Source organism: Lissotriton vulgaris, chromosome 12 (assembly GCF_964263255.1).
Source record: "Lissotriton vulgaris chromosome 12, aLisVul1.2, whole genome shotgun sequence".
Classification (NCBI taxonomy): Eukaryota; Metazoa; Chordata; class Amphibia; order Caudata; family Salamandridae; genus Lissotriton; species Lissotriton vulgaris.
In genome coordinates, this window is record NC_141700.1 from 131,091,809 (window position 1) to 131,108,653 (window position 16,845).

The 16,845-nt window shown below is 46.7% G+C and overlaps 1 protein-coding gene across 1 annotated transcript in view; it reads right to left on the minus strand.

Moving 5' to 3' along the window:
• NPR1 (natriuretic peptide receptor 1) overlaps positions 1-16,845 on the minus strand; it is a 790,721-nt gene that overhangs the window by 422,638 nt on the left and 351,238 nt on the right. The gene's annotated exons all lie outside the window — the stretch shown is intronic.

The following is a 16,845-nucleotide window of genomic DNA, read 5'->3' on the forward strand; positions in this document are numbered from 1 at the left end:
CCGGCTGTGCAATACAGCTGGGTTGGAGAAACCTAACTGCGCATGTCTCTTGGACGGATTTAGACGGCTGGCCAAACAGACATGCGCACTTAGAAGTGCATGCACCGCTTTTCCTCCTCCCTCCCATGGCCCGGCCCGCCCCTCTCTGTACACATAGTTGAAAGTTGAAACAGTTGAAAAACCTTTTATTGTTCAATTATTTAAAATCATTACAATATACTAACTGTATAGAAATAGTTATCTAAAAAAGAAACATAAGTTGTATTCCCTGGGCTTTTTCCTCCAGTCAATTAAACGTAAAACCTTCATAAAGTGTCATGTTCTGACTATGCAGTTTAAAAACAAAGTGCATTAAATGTTTTTAAATTGGAGGTGTGTCCGCCTCTCTCTTCCGTCCGGACCTACAGTTTCCTTTTGCAGCTCGGCGTTTGCGGACAGTCCCGCACGAATTAGGCTGTAAATTTCCCCAGCCGTGCTAGTGTTTGACTTGACGTAAAACACAAATCCGAAATTTCGCAGTATCGGTTGCAGCCCTGAGCTCTGCAAATTGGAATGACCAAACGTCATTCTCTGGCTAACTTTGGGCAGGAACACAACAAGTGATACCAGGATTCCTGGTGGTAGTCACAGAGTCTGCATGCTACTGATTTGTCCGGGCGGGCCCAGCTTGGGTTGAACTCCACTATAGATAGTGCCAGGAGCCTCATGTGAGTGATCCTTTTTCGAGTTTGAACGGAAAGAGCTTGTTCAAAGTAGGGCTGTGCTTTACCAACTTTATAAGAGGCATCCAGTGTGGAGAGATTTGGGTGATGATGCAGACTAGCGATGTCTCTTGCAAATGATATTTGCTTTACCTGTCGGTTTACTGCTCTTTTCCATAATGCAGTTGAGATGTTCATGTTGGCCAGGTTTTGCACCTCTATTTCCAGCAATTGATTGGCTACTGCCAGTTGCGCTTGCCATGGCGATCCGTTTCTTCGAAGATTGTTTTAATTTGCGCTTTCAAAGCCATTGCTGGTGCACGCAGGGTGCTAATGTAATATTTTATTGTGTCTCCCAGGCAAGAGATGTCGGGTCGGGAAAGTCCCAGCTCCAGCCTTACTCTAGCTCTCCTGGCCCAGCACTTTCTTGTATGCAGCAATTTGAAAACTCATATAGAAGTTGGTAAGGGCTCCGGGGAAAACTAAATGGCCATAATTAACTGCGGGCAATATTTTAGCTTTTAAGCCTTTCAAGATGGGGTCCGTGGATGGGCAATGTAATTTTCGATTGAGGTTTCCCAGCCTGCAGATGATTCCTGTCCCTTTGCTTCTTAAATGCTTCAGATGAGCTGTTGTCTTAGCCCCCTCCGTTAGCCTGAGGCCCAGGTAATTATAGTTTTTGCAAGTTCTAATTTGCTGGTCACCCAGGCGCCATTGCGCTATGTGCTTTCGATGGTACTTCCCAATGATGAGAATCCTAGTCTTCTCCTGGTTGACCAGTAAGTTGTTCTTTTGATTAAACCTGTTTAGCGCGTCTAGGGCTTTCGGTAGGCCTATCCTGGTGTGGTCCAAAATTACAAGGTCGTCGGCATATTGAAGTATTTGGAGCCGCTTGTTCCCCAGCTTTGGAATGACTAAGTTTGCCCCTTCCAATGCTTGGCCTAAATCGGATGTGTAGATGTTAAACAAAAGTGGTGCAAGAACACACCCCTGTTTGAGGCCGTTATTTGTTAGGACCTTATTGGTCATTGATGATTGGCAGGTCTTAATCCTTACCCAGGTCCCTTCGTGTAGAGACCTTATTGCCTTAAGCAACTTTTCGGGAATGCCCCAGTTGGTGAGTTTACTCCATAGTATGCCACGGTCTACACGGTCGAATGATGCGCTATAGTCCACAAAGCAGCAAAACAAGGGAGGTTGAGCGGGCTGAGTCGCTCGTTTGGACAGGTATCCCAGGGCTATGATGTTGTCTACTGTGGAACATTGGGGTCTGAATCCTGTTTGAAAGAAAGGCAAGATGTTGTGCTCCTCCGCCCAGCTTTCTAATTCCTTCAGCAGCACTCTAGTAAATGCCTTTGCTTCGATATCTAGCAAGGCCACGAGCCGGTAGTTTTCTGGTTTTGTGCGATCTCCCTTTTTATATATGGGGCAGAGTACTGAGCCTTTCCACGATGATGGAATGGAGGCCGTTTCAAAGGCGCGGTTGAAAAGTGGGGTTAGCTGTTCTGCCCAGAATCCGTGTGCCTCTTTAAACACCGCTGCTGGGATACCGTTAGGGCCCGGTGCGCTATCTGTCCTCATTTTCTTGATCAACTTAATTATCTCTCTTGTATCTCTGTACACACGCTGGTTCAGCCAGCAGCTAAAAAATAAAAGGATTATAAAATATTTTTTTATTTTTCAGCTGCTGGCTCTGAGCCAGTGGAGCGATGCTCCTCCACTATTGCGGAGGAGCAGCTGCTTTCATGCCCTATGAGAACACTGATAGGACAGCGTCTAGTTTTGCATCTTGGGTTAGCAATGCTCTTGACACCATCTATTCCTTTTTAATCTGCAATCTCTGTTGGAGATATGCAGCAACGGCCTGTCCGGGTAAGAGCGGTGGGCCGGGTGGGGGGATTTCGACAGACAACCATGAGGGGAAATTAATTATTTATTTAATTTTCCCTTGTGGTTCTATGTTCAATCTCCCCCCCAAACCCGGCCCCACCGCTCTTACTTGCACTGGCCACTTCTGGATATATGCCCACTGCTCCCTGGTTCTCAGAAATCCTTAGAGAGCGGAAGCAAAAATGTTGCAGGCAAGAGCGGACATGGCGCTTATAGATTACAATCCCTTCCTTAAAAGATATAGATCTCTTTTTCTTGAGTACAAACGCACAATCTTTGAAGCCAATTCTAAGTACTGTATCCAGAGCATCAATAACAAGCCGAACCCATCAAAAGAGCTTTTCAAACCCGTCAACACTTTTTCAGGTCCAGGCTCCCAAGTCAACATGGAGTGGCCTCAGTCGGCCTGCGACGAGATGGCTATCTTCTTCCAAAATATTAAAATTGGGGACATCTAGACTGAGTTTGGTGTTAATTTCCCACATGACCTCCCCACTCTGGTTAATAGAAATGAGGAGACATCTGACAGTTACATTTGTGCTCCTTTTCATCTCTCAAGTGGCGGCTCTTAGTTGTAATACTTGAGGGGCCTTGCATGGCGTGATAAATCTGGAGTCACGCAAGGCAGTGCAAATCGCTGCCTTGTGTTACTCTGCCCCAACGAGGCGTTCCATGCGCGTTCCCACACACCCACCCATGGATTGTGGCGCATTCCCAGGTTTACCATTAGTGGTGGACCTGAAAACGCATCAAAATGCTGCGCCTCCCCAGGTGAGGCGTAACAGGAAGAAATATCTTTATTTCTCCTCGTTGTTTCCTCTTTCTATGTGTGCTGCATTCTGTAGCACACATAGAAAGAGGAACATTTCTCGTAGGATTGTTTTTGTGCAGGAAGGTGTCCCTTAGGGAGAGGATGTAGCCTTACGGCTAGAGCAGTCGACCTTGAAGCTGGGGAACTGGGTTCGAGTCTCGGCAACGATGCTCAACATTCTGTGATTCTGGGCAAATCACTTACGGTTAGCATTTGCGATTTCTGAATTGCGAAAATTAAGGAATCGCAATTAAGAAATCGCAAATTGCTATGCATCAAAAAATCGCATTTTAATTTGCGATTTCTAAAAATTCCTTAATTGCGATTCACAATTTGCGAATCGCAATTAAGGAAGCCCTTCCCATTGATTCCTATGGGCCAAGAGGCCCATAGGAATGAATGGGAAGGCATTCACAAATTGCGATTAGCATTTTGCGAATCGCAATTTGTGAATGCATTTTCAAGGGTGCAGAGGGGGGTCCAAAGGACACCCCTGCACCCCTGAAATGTAACTTTAAGTGCAAGTTTCACTCACACATGTCCCAAGGACATGTGTGTGTGTAACCTGAAACTTTCAAAAATGCATTTTTGAAAGTTTTCGCAAGTTAGCATTAAGGTCAACTTCATGCTAATTTACCCCTTCCTATTTGCGAATTTGCAAATTAAAAATGTTCATGCATTGCATTTAAGAAATCTCAAATTGCGATTTCTTAAATGCAATCGCAATTTTCGAAATCGCAACATGGTTGCGATTCCTAAAATTGCGAAAAGCATGATGCATCCCAAATTTGAGAATTGCATTCGCAAACGGCCAAAAATTGCGATTCGCACCGTTTGCGAATGCAATTCTCAATGATGCATGTGGGCAATAATCTCCCTGTGCCTAACAAAAAAATGAATGTGTCCATCTGTAACGAAACTGGTGCTCATGTAAAGCGCTCTGATACCCGATGTCTCAGGTCTAGTTCGTGCTATATAGAACACACAAAAAAATTGTATTTCGACTCTCAAATTAACAATATGGTTGCATCCTGCTTCAACATTATCCGCTCTTTACAGAAGATCTCTTTTAACATCCCTATCGCCTTCTGTAAAGAGGTGGTTTTTGCTGGGATCTTGCATTTGGACTACTGCAACGCACTTTATCATAATGCTAAGCAAAGCTCGCTGAACAGGCTACAAAAAGCGAAGAATGCCGCAGTTAGGATGGTTTTGGACATGCCTAAATTTAAGCCCCATTCTCAAGAGCTTAAGAAATGTCAGTGGCTCACGGTTAGAAAACGCATCATGTTTAAGACTCTCTGTATCACACAAAAGGCACTACATAATTGCGGCCTCAAATGTTTTAAAGACATCTTCCACTGGTATTGTCCTAGGAGGGAAATGTGCTCTTCTTCCAGTAAGCCACTTGTGGTGTCTAGAATTTGTCGTGCCTGATGGGGGCGGTAAATCTTTCTCCTATGCACCTGCCAAGCTTGGGAACGCTCTGCCCTACTCTGTTGTCTCTTTAGACCATGGCTACTCACAAACATTTGCCCAGGGGCCACAATGTATGGTTTGTGGTGTGACCGAGGGCCGCACTGATGCTAGCAGGTGGCGGTAGGGGGTCTGGGTGGGTCAGAGATTGTGTAAGGTGGTCTAAAAACATGCAAGCATTTCTTTGCAGGTTAATAAACGTTTGCCCGTTTATTTATCATTTTTTTCTGGATATTAGGGCTCAGCAGCTAAACAGCAGCTTGTGCTGTGGTTCACCAGGGGGGCTGCATTTAAAGGTCAAAAGTATACGGTGGGGTATACTAGTTACCGCACTTTGGTATGCAATGGGGTCATTACAGCACAGGTAAGACCCACACAGTCTTTAGATTGCAAGTAAGTCACACGAGTAAGGGTTTAGTACTTTTACACAGCAATACTTTACCATGTAAGCAATTCATTTTTTATGTTTTTAAGTAATGTTACAGTAGGCGTATATGTATACTGTACCATGTTTGTTGAATCACTTCAAGTCCACAAACCCCATGCGATGTTACAATGTCTGGAGGATGTCATCAGTAATGTCATCAACTATGTCATTTGAGATGTCATCAATGATGTCATTTAACAGGTTCAGAGTGATGTAACATGTGAGATCAAAAGCAGAGCTTGGCGTGGACTCAAGTTATTGTTAGCTCAATAAACTATAACTGGTAAATTTCAGTGTTTTTTATTTGCTTTTAAACTTTAGGTTTTCTGCTTTTTTAACACCCAAATATAACACCGCTGTAATCTCTTTTCAGTGAATTACTAGAGTGTTTTTAATGTAAGCTGAGATCTTGTTGGCATCATACCCAACTAAAACGTCTCTTTAACCTTTAGGTTTTTTCAGTGAAATATGTGTGTGTGCGCGGACCACAATCTTTTAGTATACCAAATAAATATATATATTTTAAGGTTAGTGTCACATAAATAGGAGTAGTAAGTGTTATTTAAGGTTTAGGGACAGGTGGTGTTAAGGGACAGTAAGGGTTTATTTTCAAGGCTCAGAGATGGGTCGCCTCAAAGGGTAATGTGGCGATTTCAGGATTCAGAGACAAGTAGTTTTAAGGGGGGTAGGAGGGTTCTTGGGATTTTACGAATGGGTAGTGTTGATAGGTAGTATGGGTGTTTATGGTTTGGTAGTGTTAAGGGGCATTAATAGGTTTTTGGGTTTAAGGGCTGGGTACAGGGTAATTATAATAGAAATATTTTTTTTCTAAACCCAGGGCTATCTTTTTTAATATTAAAAGCATTATATATATATGTATGAAAATATATATATATATATATATATATATATATATATATATATATATATATATATATATATATATATATATATATATATATATATATACATACATACACACACATGGATGTTAGAAATAGTACTTTCCACATACGCTGTAAACAAACCACATTGTAAATGCTTACATTGTGAAGGTAATCACGTTGTAATTACTGTGTTGTAAATTGCCTGCACTTCAGTCAGCACAGTTGTAGCACACCTGTGGAACAACTAGTATACTGCACATAGGGAGTGATAGTGTACTGCACCAAGGATGCACTAGTCTCCTGCACTTCGGTAAGCACTACTATAGTGCACCTGCAGAACTATTACCATACTGCACTTACAAAGTACTAGTGGACTGCACTTGGGTAAGCACTACTCCAGGTGTGTATCTAGGGAGAACCAGTGTAATTAACGCAGAACACACTAGTGTACAGCACCTAAGGCGCAATAGTAGTGAACCTGCATAAGCACTAGTTTGTGCATCGAAGGAACATTGGTGCAGTGCATCTTGGGAAGCACTCTTAGAAGTGCGCATACAGTGAACATGTAAAGGCCCCACTATACTGCCCGTGAGTAAGCACTACTACAGTAGCATATCTAGGGAGCGCCAGTGTAATGAACGCAGAGCGCACTACTGTACAGCACAATAGTAGTGAACCTGCGGAAGCACTTGTTTCCTGCATCTAAGCAGCATTGGTGCAGTGCAGCTTGAGATGCACTCATAGAAGTTCACATACAGTGCACGTGTAAAGGCCTCACTATGGAGAGGTGTGGCTCACTGGTTAGAAGCGGCAAACCTGTAAGCAGAGAACGGCCCGGGACCAGGGTTCAATTCCCGACGCGGCATCGTGGACCAGGGGTCAACGGACTCGATAATTCTCGCCTCGGTGCCTACTCTAACCAGGGAACACACTCGGTAACTCTGGGCATTAAGCTTGCCTCATCTCTACAACGGCCCCCCACAGACGCCGGGGATGCCTGGTTTCACCCTGGAGATACCCAGAAAGGGACCATCTCACAGGGAAAACCAGGACGGGTTCCCCAGCGGTCTACAGCGCCAGGACACTCGGGTAGAGTAACAGTGCGCTTTACAAGTATCCCACATTACATTATACTGCACTTGAGTAAGCACTACTACAGTAGTATATCTAGGAAGCATCAGTGTAATGAACGAAGAGCGCACTAGTGTACAGCACAACAGTAGTGAACCTGCGGAAGCACTTGATTCCTGCATCTAAGGAGCACTGGTACAGTGAAGCTTGGGAAGCCCTTATAGACGTGCACCTACAGTGCACGTGTAAAGGCCTCACTATACTGCACTTGGTTGGAGGCCTCTGGTATCATACACCCTGTAACGCCTTAGCACACTGGGCGGCGCAGTGAGCCCGTTTCTACCCCCCGTAACATGCACAGTTCCCCGAGTTCCCACTGAGCCCCCCCAATATGGCCCACACTGGTCCTTCTCTGTAAATGGCCTCACGGAGCAGCGCTCCCGTTGCCAGGGCAAAGCCTCATGTCTCCAGGGCGCGCGCCGGAAGGTTACTTTCTTTTCTCCGTTTTTAATGGCTGGGGTTTCCATGGTGACCCTACTCCTGTTCCTGGGATGCTGTGCGCTGTGCACCTCCTCTGGCACAGGCTCGAGCAGTGCACCCGCACCCCCTGCATACGGGGCGGGCACAGCGCCCCTCCATGACCAGCCCATGGCACGGGGTGCCCCGGTATCCTCGTGCCTGTCTCATCAGGGCGACTGACGCTGGAATCTGGGGATCACGGTTCGATCCCCGGCTCCGGCGGCAGATTAGCCCAGCACCATGCGACTCTGGGCAATAGCTTGCTTAATCTTCCCGACGGCCCCCAGCACCTAGAGACCCTTATGGGTGATTGTGCGCTTTACAAATGTGGATTATTATTATCTTCATGCCAGGCTCTTCACAGCTGTGTCTTAAGCGCCCCTATCCTCACGCCTGTGCCCTCACACATGTATCCATCTTCACAGCTGTGCTTTTACCCCGCATCTTCACCTGTGTTCCAACACCTGTATCTTCACATCTGCAGCGCCAGGCCCCCATCCTCACACCTGCATTTTCCCAATGTTATTCTTGCGCCTAAATCTCCATGCCTTTATCTTCACGCCGAATCCCCACGCTTGCAACGTCTCATCTGCATCTTTATCTATATCTTCTTCCCTGCATCCTTACACTTGTATTTCCACACTTTTATTCGTGCACCTACATTTCCACGCTTGTATCTTCCTGCCTGCGGCCTCACACTTGTATCTTCACGCCTGGCTCTCCCAGGGAGACTTGGCACTAGTGATGTTTGGATATACAGCTCCACTTCATAGACTCAGGGGCCAGGCGCGTGGGCAGGCGCGTGCAGTTGTATCCTGAGGGCATACCTTATTTGCTGATGACGTTGCACTGGGCGGTGGAATGGTTATTAACTCAATATGGCTAAAGCCCCACCAGCCAGCTGCAGTGAGGGCTTGAAGGACCATCGGTGGTTTAGGGTACCACTGCAGGACCTCACCTTCCTGCTTCTTAGCATCTTTAAAGGTAAACACGTTCGAAAGTCAAGGTGCACTGGACACCTTCCTCCACACAGCTCCTCTCTCCCATCGACAAGCACGTTACCTCACAGGCTGCTCCGCGTGGTTGCAACACACAATATTGAGATCAAAACTCCACATCTACCCACCTTGACGGTGTAGTGTGCAACAATGTGAAGTTGATACAAGTGCCTCCAGATATTAAAACTTGAATATTGAGGTAGAAGGCCCTCAACACAGCTCCGTCTCACAGGTAAGCCGGGCTTCGAGGTGGACCATGTTCTGGGCTACAAGAGGCCTCCAGTTTGTTCGCTAGCAGCAGGTCGGTCCTCTAATGGGGGCAGAATCCAAGGCCCTCGAGTTGGGATCAACTCTTATTGAGTATTGTGTGGCCTGGCGCATTTGTACAGCGCTTCGAACCCTTGACAAGGCCTCGGAGTGCTCAAGAAGCACCTGGTCAGGATCATCTCGTATAGGATAGATCAACATTTATTCACAAGAGGAGTCAAGGTCTTGGTCAGGATCACAACTCATTGAGACAAGGAATGGAGGTGACTTCGTCTTGTGGAAACAAACATTTACTCAGAGAAGGCACAGATGTACTTTTTGTTGGGGGGGGGGGGGGTTATTATAGCGCAAACGCGACCCGAAGGTATCAGAACACTTTACATGAGCACCAGTTGCGTTAGAACCGGACACATTAATTTTTTGTAAGGCACGGGGAGATTGAGTGATTGAGTGATTTGCCCAGAATCACAGGATGTTGAGAACCCCTGCTGAGGCTCGAACCCTTTTCCCCAGCTTCGAGGTCGACAGCTCTAGCCGCTAGGCCACACCCTCTGCCCATAAACACGTTGAGCGATATAGCAATCGCACTGAGCATAACAAATTGCTCTTTGGAAAGGAGAGTTTTTAAGAGAGCCCTTCCAAATAGCTTTTCGTTATAGTATGTTTCAATGTTTTGCAACTGAAAACCAGCCCCAAAACATTGAAGAGTCGCCCACTCCTGAGTTGGGATGATGACACATTCGCAAAAGAGAAGGAATCCCCTTGGTCCTCATCCTCACTGTGAATGTAAAAAATGTTTATCGGAGAGTAGGCAGTGTTCCTGGGGACCAATGCCAACTCTAAAGCAAACCTCAAAAACAATAAAAAACATTGTTTAAATGCAGCTCTTTTTCTTTTAAGGAAAACAGGTGGCATTTAAAAAAAGTTCACTTTATTTAAATGCCAATACACACACATATGTTGGTCTGCTCACATCAGCAGGCCACCACCCCCGTGACGGCATCCAATCAGAGTGAGTCACAATTTATGACCAACCTCATGAATACTAATGAGGTAGGCCGGACTGGGACACACTACGATTTGGAAGTTTGTGAATCAACCAATCAAGCTATTAGTACATAGGTCGGTTCACAAAATGATTTTCAATTCCCAAAATGTCAGTGCACAATTAGCAACCACTATTTGAGAGAGGAAATATCTTACATCTGTTCCATAGTGGGAACTTTCACTTACTGACTGAGCGGAGGATATGATGAGACAAGGACCACCCACTGTGTGGAGGAGCCAGGGACATGGGGACTCTCACCACTGTTTGAGCGGAGAAACAGATGAGTCGAAGACCTGGGTCTGGAGCACCACTTACTGAGGCCTCATGGTTAGTGTTACTTGTTTGCAATGCAAAACATATTGGGACCCCCTCTACACAGGTTATTTTACCAAGGCCAGGGAGAAGAGGGGAAGTAACAAGCAATACAAAAAATACTCCCTCACGACCTAAATAACATTACTTCCAATTTCAAAATACATTTCACTATGGGCTATTGAACCAGAAGAACAATAACATATTACAACATATTCATTTAAGCTTTTTTTATGTATTTTTACTATGTCTTAGTTCATTTATCTTAATTAATTTGCAATATTTGTATAAATAATACATATTCATATTATTTACAAAAATTCTCCGGTACAAGCACGTTTTCTACAGTCATAATCTATTCACTCCCAGGTAGAGAACAAACCCACAGTAATGGTATTTAGGTCGTGAGGGAGTATTTTCTGTATTGTAGTGTCACTTGTTTGACCACGTTCTAGGGGATTCCCATATTGTAGACCTAACCCTGGCTTGGGGATGCAAGAGCAGTCTACTGGGAGCTGAGCATTACTAGCCGCTCTGTGCAGGACAGAGGCCCACAGGCAGTCAGATTGTGTCACAGTTACAAGTAGACTCAGTTTACCAGAAGTTATAAAGATCACAATAGCTGCACATTTTACAGTATTTACATTACAGGATGTGCGGTGAAGAAGGATCAGATGGGATGAAATGCACTGAGAAGAGTCAGGTTGAAGTTCTTTGTTGGTCAGGAGACATGGGGGTAATCTACAGATTCCAGAGGAAGGGGACAAAGGAGGAAATGTTCTGGGTGCTTCCTGGTTCATGGTGGGTGCTCGGGATGGTGCGGGGAGTTCAGTGAAGTGTCTCTGCTAGGTATTCAAGCATGCTGGTGTCTACAGTCTTGTAGATGATTCACAATGATTTAAAATGATGGATGCTGGTAGCGACTGCCAGTGGAACTGGAGGTTTCAAGGTGAAGTATGCATGTATATATGTATGTGGCATGACCTAGCCAAATGAGACGCATTTGTGTACTGTGAGGGAATGCTTTGGTTTATAGCTGATGTTCACAGCTGGATGGATCTTAAATGGTGTCTGGAGTGGGATGGGTAATTGCTAGTGTCAGCACTCGGATGTAGGGGTGAGAGGCATTGCTCAGCAGCCAGAGCGTCTGACTCCGAAACACGGGCTCGTGATTCGCTTGCCGGGGGCAGCTCAGCTCCGCCTCATGTGACTCTGGACAATAGCTCACGTAATCTCCCTGAGGGCCCCCAGCGCCTTGAAACCTCAAGAGGGGACATGTTTGCGCTTTACAAATATATGGATTAAGTACCGTGTATATGCCAGCAGTGGGACGGACCATGGCTTATGTCAGCAGTCGAATAATCCATGGCTGGTGTCTGCAGTGCCATGGATCCTGGCTGGTGACTGCAGTGCCATGGGTCATGGCTGGTGTCTGCAGTGCCATGGGTCATGGCTGGTGTCTGCAGTGCCATGGGTCATGGCTGGTGTCTGCAGTGCCATGGGTCATGGCTGGTGTCTGCAGTGCCATGGGTCATGGCTGGTGTCTGCAGTGCCATGGGTCATGGCTGGTGTCTGCAGTGCCATGGGTCATGGCTGGTGTCTGCAGTTCCATGGGTCATGGCTGGTGTCTGCAGTGCCATGGGTCATCGCTGGTGTCTGCAGTGCCATGGGTCATGGCCTTTCTCAGTGTAGAATGAATTATTGCTGTTTCAGCAGTGGGGCGGATCTTGAAGAGTGTTTAGAGTGGGATGATCACAGATAGTGTCAGTAATCGGACAGAACATACATGTGTCAGCAACATGAAGGATCACACAAGGATTTGGAATGCACTACCCCCAGAAACCAGACTTAACCCCTCAACTGCCTCCTTCAAAAGATAAGCCAAATCTCTTCTCATGACGAAATTGACTTGAACATTGAATCGGACTCTTAGAACAACCAGCTGGAGCATAAGACATTATTTCGAAATACTATGTTTCTTTTGTACATTGTCTCTTTTGTTTACCAACCTCACTTGTAAAGCACTCTGATACCCGAAAGGGTCATGTTCGCGCTATATAAAACCTTAAAAAAAAAATAAAAAAAAAATGGTGTCTGCAGTGATATGTTTCATGGCTGGCGTTGGGAGTCAGATAAGTCATGGCTGGTGTCAGAAGGGGGATAAATGACAAACGTGGTATCTGTGGGTTGGAGCACGGCTAGTGACAGAGAGGGTCTGGCTCGAGTTGAGTGCAAGCGATGCCTGACACCGTGGCATAGCAGAGGGACCGACTGTGCTGGTGAGTGAACCACAACCTGGTTTGTTGGTCGCAGAAGGAAGGCTGATGTTCAGTGACCCGACAGTCAGGGTTAGGCTGCAAGAAATTAACTGTCGACTCCTTAGCACTCAGCGGCTGATCCTCCACTATGGTGAAGGAGCGCCACCCCCAACCAGCAGCGGCAAAAATTGACCAATAAAATGCTGTAAACAAGGTTTATTATCATTTTATTTTTCTCACCCGGGCGAGTCTTGGGGGCGTGGCCATTGCAAAGGGGGCAGTCACGGAGGGAGACTGGTGGGCACTGTGATCAGTACGCATGATGGTTTGGCCGGCTGTCTCTGGCCAGCAAAAGCGTCATGTGCACGGACACTCTCTCCAATAAATGAGAAAAGCATCAGGATTGGCTGTAGGGGATTCTGGGAGGTTGTGCTGACTTTTTTAATTAGTTTTTTTGTTGTAGTCGTTAGCCCCCCGTCGTCCACCCGCCCCCGCCACTCAGCACGGACACCAGCCGCTACTGTTAGCACTGTTAGCACTCCGAAGGCAAGTGGGCAGATTAATGGCCCTGCATTTGACAGCTCAGACTTTGCACCAACAGGTAATGCAATCAGCAAAGCACTTGATTGATGTGATCTGCCTGCCCCCCGGTAAGTAGATATACAGCTGCATCATATGCTGTTTGTAGCTTGCCAACATTTTGATGGGAGCAGCCAGATAAACAGTATGGCCATGATACACATTAGACTGGACTAAGGCATTGACTGTGGGAATCTGCTGTTGCAATTGCATAAAAGGTAACACTCTTAATAATTTTTATTTGCAAAAAGCAGGTCCCAGGGACCTTGGCTACCTGGGCAGCCAGTTGAAGATCGGAATCGATCATGATGGTGACATTTGACGCTGTAGTGACATTTTCAGGTGCAGCACCCAGTGCAGTAGGTCAACTTGAGGGATTCAAATGGGAGAAGCCATTGCTGGTGACAGGACTCTGTCTTATGGAATGAGCTTCAAAACGCTTAGGAACGTCCCCCAGCGGAGGAAGGAGCGACAGCCCGTTAGGGCCGGCAACGTATCTGGGCAGGTCACCCCTCTTCTTAAAAAACCCACTGCTGATGCGAATGACCTCAACAACTTCCGCCCCATCACTAACCTTCCCTTTCTGGCGAAGATCACTGAAAGATGTGTAGCAAAACAACTCTCCCGTCATATCAAGGACAATGATCTTCTTGACAACTGTCAGTCCGGCTTCATTCAAAACTGCAGCACTGAAACAGCTCTACTGCAAGTGGTTGATGACGCGTTGAGGATACTCGATTCAGGGGGGTCCTGTCTTCTAATTCTCCTTGACCTCTCCGCAGCCTTTGACACTGTCAATCACAACACCCTCCTCAATATTCTTCAACAGAGAATGGGCATGGAGGGCACTGTGCTTAAATGGTTTGCATCCTTCCTTTCTGGCAGATCCCAAATGATCAAAATAGCGAACAGTCTTTCACCTCCTGTGGCGGTAGGTCAAGGTTTTCCCCAAGGCTCGATACTTGCTCCCACACTGTTCAATCTCTATCTAGAACCACTGGGAAATCTCCTAAGTAAATCAGGGATTCACTATCATCTCTATGCTGACGACACTCAACTCTACCTCTAGATTGCCTCTACTCACGATCTCTCCATCCTAAGCTCCACTCTCGACTCCATTCAAAACTGGATGTCAACCCATCAACTGATTCTGAATCCCTCCAAAACTGAATTCCTCCTCTTCTCCTCCTCACTCTCTCCTCCCCCGGTTCAATCATGGATGGATCAGATGAATCTACTAAACAATAAACCCATCATTGTCGACAGCGCCAAATCCCTTGGTGTCATACTAGACAAAAAACTCAATCTAATTCCCCACATCAATTCCATTGCAAAATCTGCTTGATACCAACTGCGCCTTCTTTGGGGCATCCGTCGCTTCTTCCCGGAGCGGGACCTTATAACACTGGTGCAATCACTGGTCCTCTCCAGACTCGACTACTGCAATTCTCTTCTTACTGGCCTCCCCAAATCCCACTTGTCCCCACTTAAGTCTGTTTTCCACTCAGCAGCTCGTTTCATTTATGGGGCCAAAAGAAACGATCACATCACACCGATGTTATCCACCCTCCGCTGGCTTCCCTTTGAGGCTAGAGCTATCTACAAGACCGCTTGTATCACCCACAAAGCCCTGCACTCCTCTTCTCCTCGCTACCTGGCGAATAAACTGAAACTCTCTGGAGGCTCTAGACCTTCACGCAATGCGGAGAATCTACTGCTTGAACCTCCCACTTTCAAGAAGGAAAGAACGATGGCCCAATCCATTTCAGGCAACACAGTGAGAATCTGGAACTCATTCCCGCCTCAGCTCCGGAACACCGCCTCCTCCCAGGCCTTTAAAAGGGACCTCAAAGTTCTCCTCCTCCAGAGACACCTCCAAAAGTAATTCACATCCTCTCTTTTATATAAAGGAAGACCTCCCACTACGGAAAATTTCTACTTTTCATGTCCATGGAAGTGCCTTCCCAGTGTGTTCTTGTGGTTTAAGTGTTTGCCTTTTATTGCAGTATTATCCATGTACTTGTGTTTGGTACCCTCTTGCAACTTGCACTCACCACTTTGCCCCTGTAACACACGGTTTGCTTCCTCTCACATGTTTTTTACCTTGGATACTTGCACAAGTGCCACCTTCGCCTACTTAACGTTTGTTCTTGTGCTTGAGTGTCTAGCATATATTGCAGTATTAAACCTCAAATTATACTCTATTTTCTCTTGTAGTCTGCACACTTGTCACTTTTTCCTCCTGTGCACTTTTTACTACCTCATGTATTTTTGGTAGCTCACATTTTTACTACCTCATGTATTTTGTTTGCTCAGAAGTGCCACTATTACCTTGTCTACCTCATGTATTTTTGGTTGCTCACAATTTTTACTACCTCATGTATTTTTGTTTGCTCACTGTTGGACCCGGCCTATTAGGCAGGTTCACCCCTAGACTTTTTGCGTTTTCCTAGCCTATTTATGGAACCTGGTGTTGGTGATTTTAGGCCTCTGCGCACTTTTTCACTGTAGTACAGTGTAAAGTGCTTGAGCTCTCTGTGAATGAATGGTGAGTGACCGGCCCTCCCATAGGAATGAATGGGGAATATGTATGCCCATGGTAGTTCCTGATGCGTGGGGAGTGCAGGGGCGAGTTTGGTATGAGAGAACTCGTGAGAATGAATGCCGCAAAATGATGTATGCGACATGGCTGTGTCTAGTCTAGAAGTCCTACTTTTGGAAGTTGGCATATTTGTGCAAGTTGGTGCTAGCGTGTGATTGGCTGGTGAGCCTGGCCCAGAGTGCATGGGCCTGCTTGTGGATTGACTGTCTGGTTTGAGGATGACAGGGGCTGGAGAGCCCAGGAGGTTGTCTGAAGTCAGCCCATGGATGAAAGGCAGCATCTGCTGCCAGGGAAGTGGGAGGAGATGGCACCTGATAGTGAAGGGCTGTTCCTGTGTAACTACAAAGCTGGCTCCACCTCCCGCTGGGCGACTGACACCTCTGTCCCTGATACTGAAGGGGACTTCCCTCTAAACCAGTCCAGCTGGTTCTCACACTGCCTGCTTCAAAGGACTTCAAAGGTTTTGCACTGTATAAAAAGGGGTTGTATCCCCTTCCAAATTGTTCTTGTTCTCAACTTGAATCTGCCAGGGGCTGCTGCTGCTGCTGGAGCTAAGGGGAATCCCTGGCTCTGCCCAGCCCCTGGGCACCTGATGGACTTTCCTGGACTCCTGGGGGACCCCTCTGCCTTGCTGGGCTGATGGGGGGGACTTTGCTTTGCCCCTGAGACTCTCTGGGACCTTTGTGCAGCATGGTGGAGCTGCACTCCTGGAAGGACCTTGGTACTTTGTGTCTAGCGCTTTGGGAGCGCTTTATTGCCCCATAGCGCTTTAGAGCGCTTTATTTTGATTATGGCGCTGAGGAGCGCTTTGCCCGCCTTGGCGAGTGCCCACCTCGCTTATTCTGGACTTTTATTTAATTTCGGCTGCCCACGCCGATATCTTTATTGCCTGCCAGCCTGCCTGACTGAAAACGGGCCGCCGCGCTGCCCGCGGTGACCCGGAAGTGCTTGGCCGGCCGGCCAATCGCAGCGCGGCCGGCCGGAAGTCCCGCCCCCGCA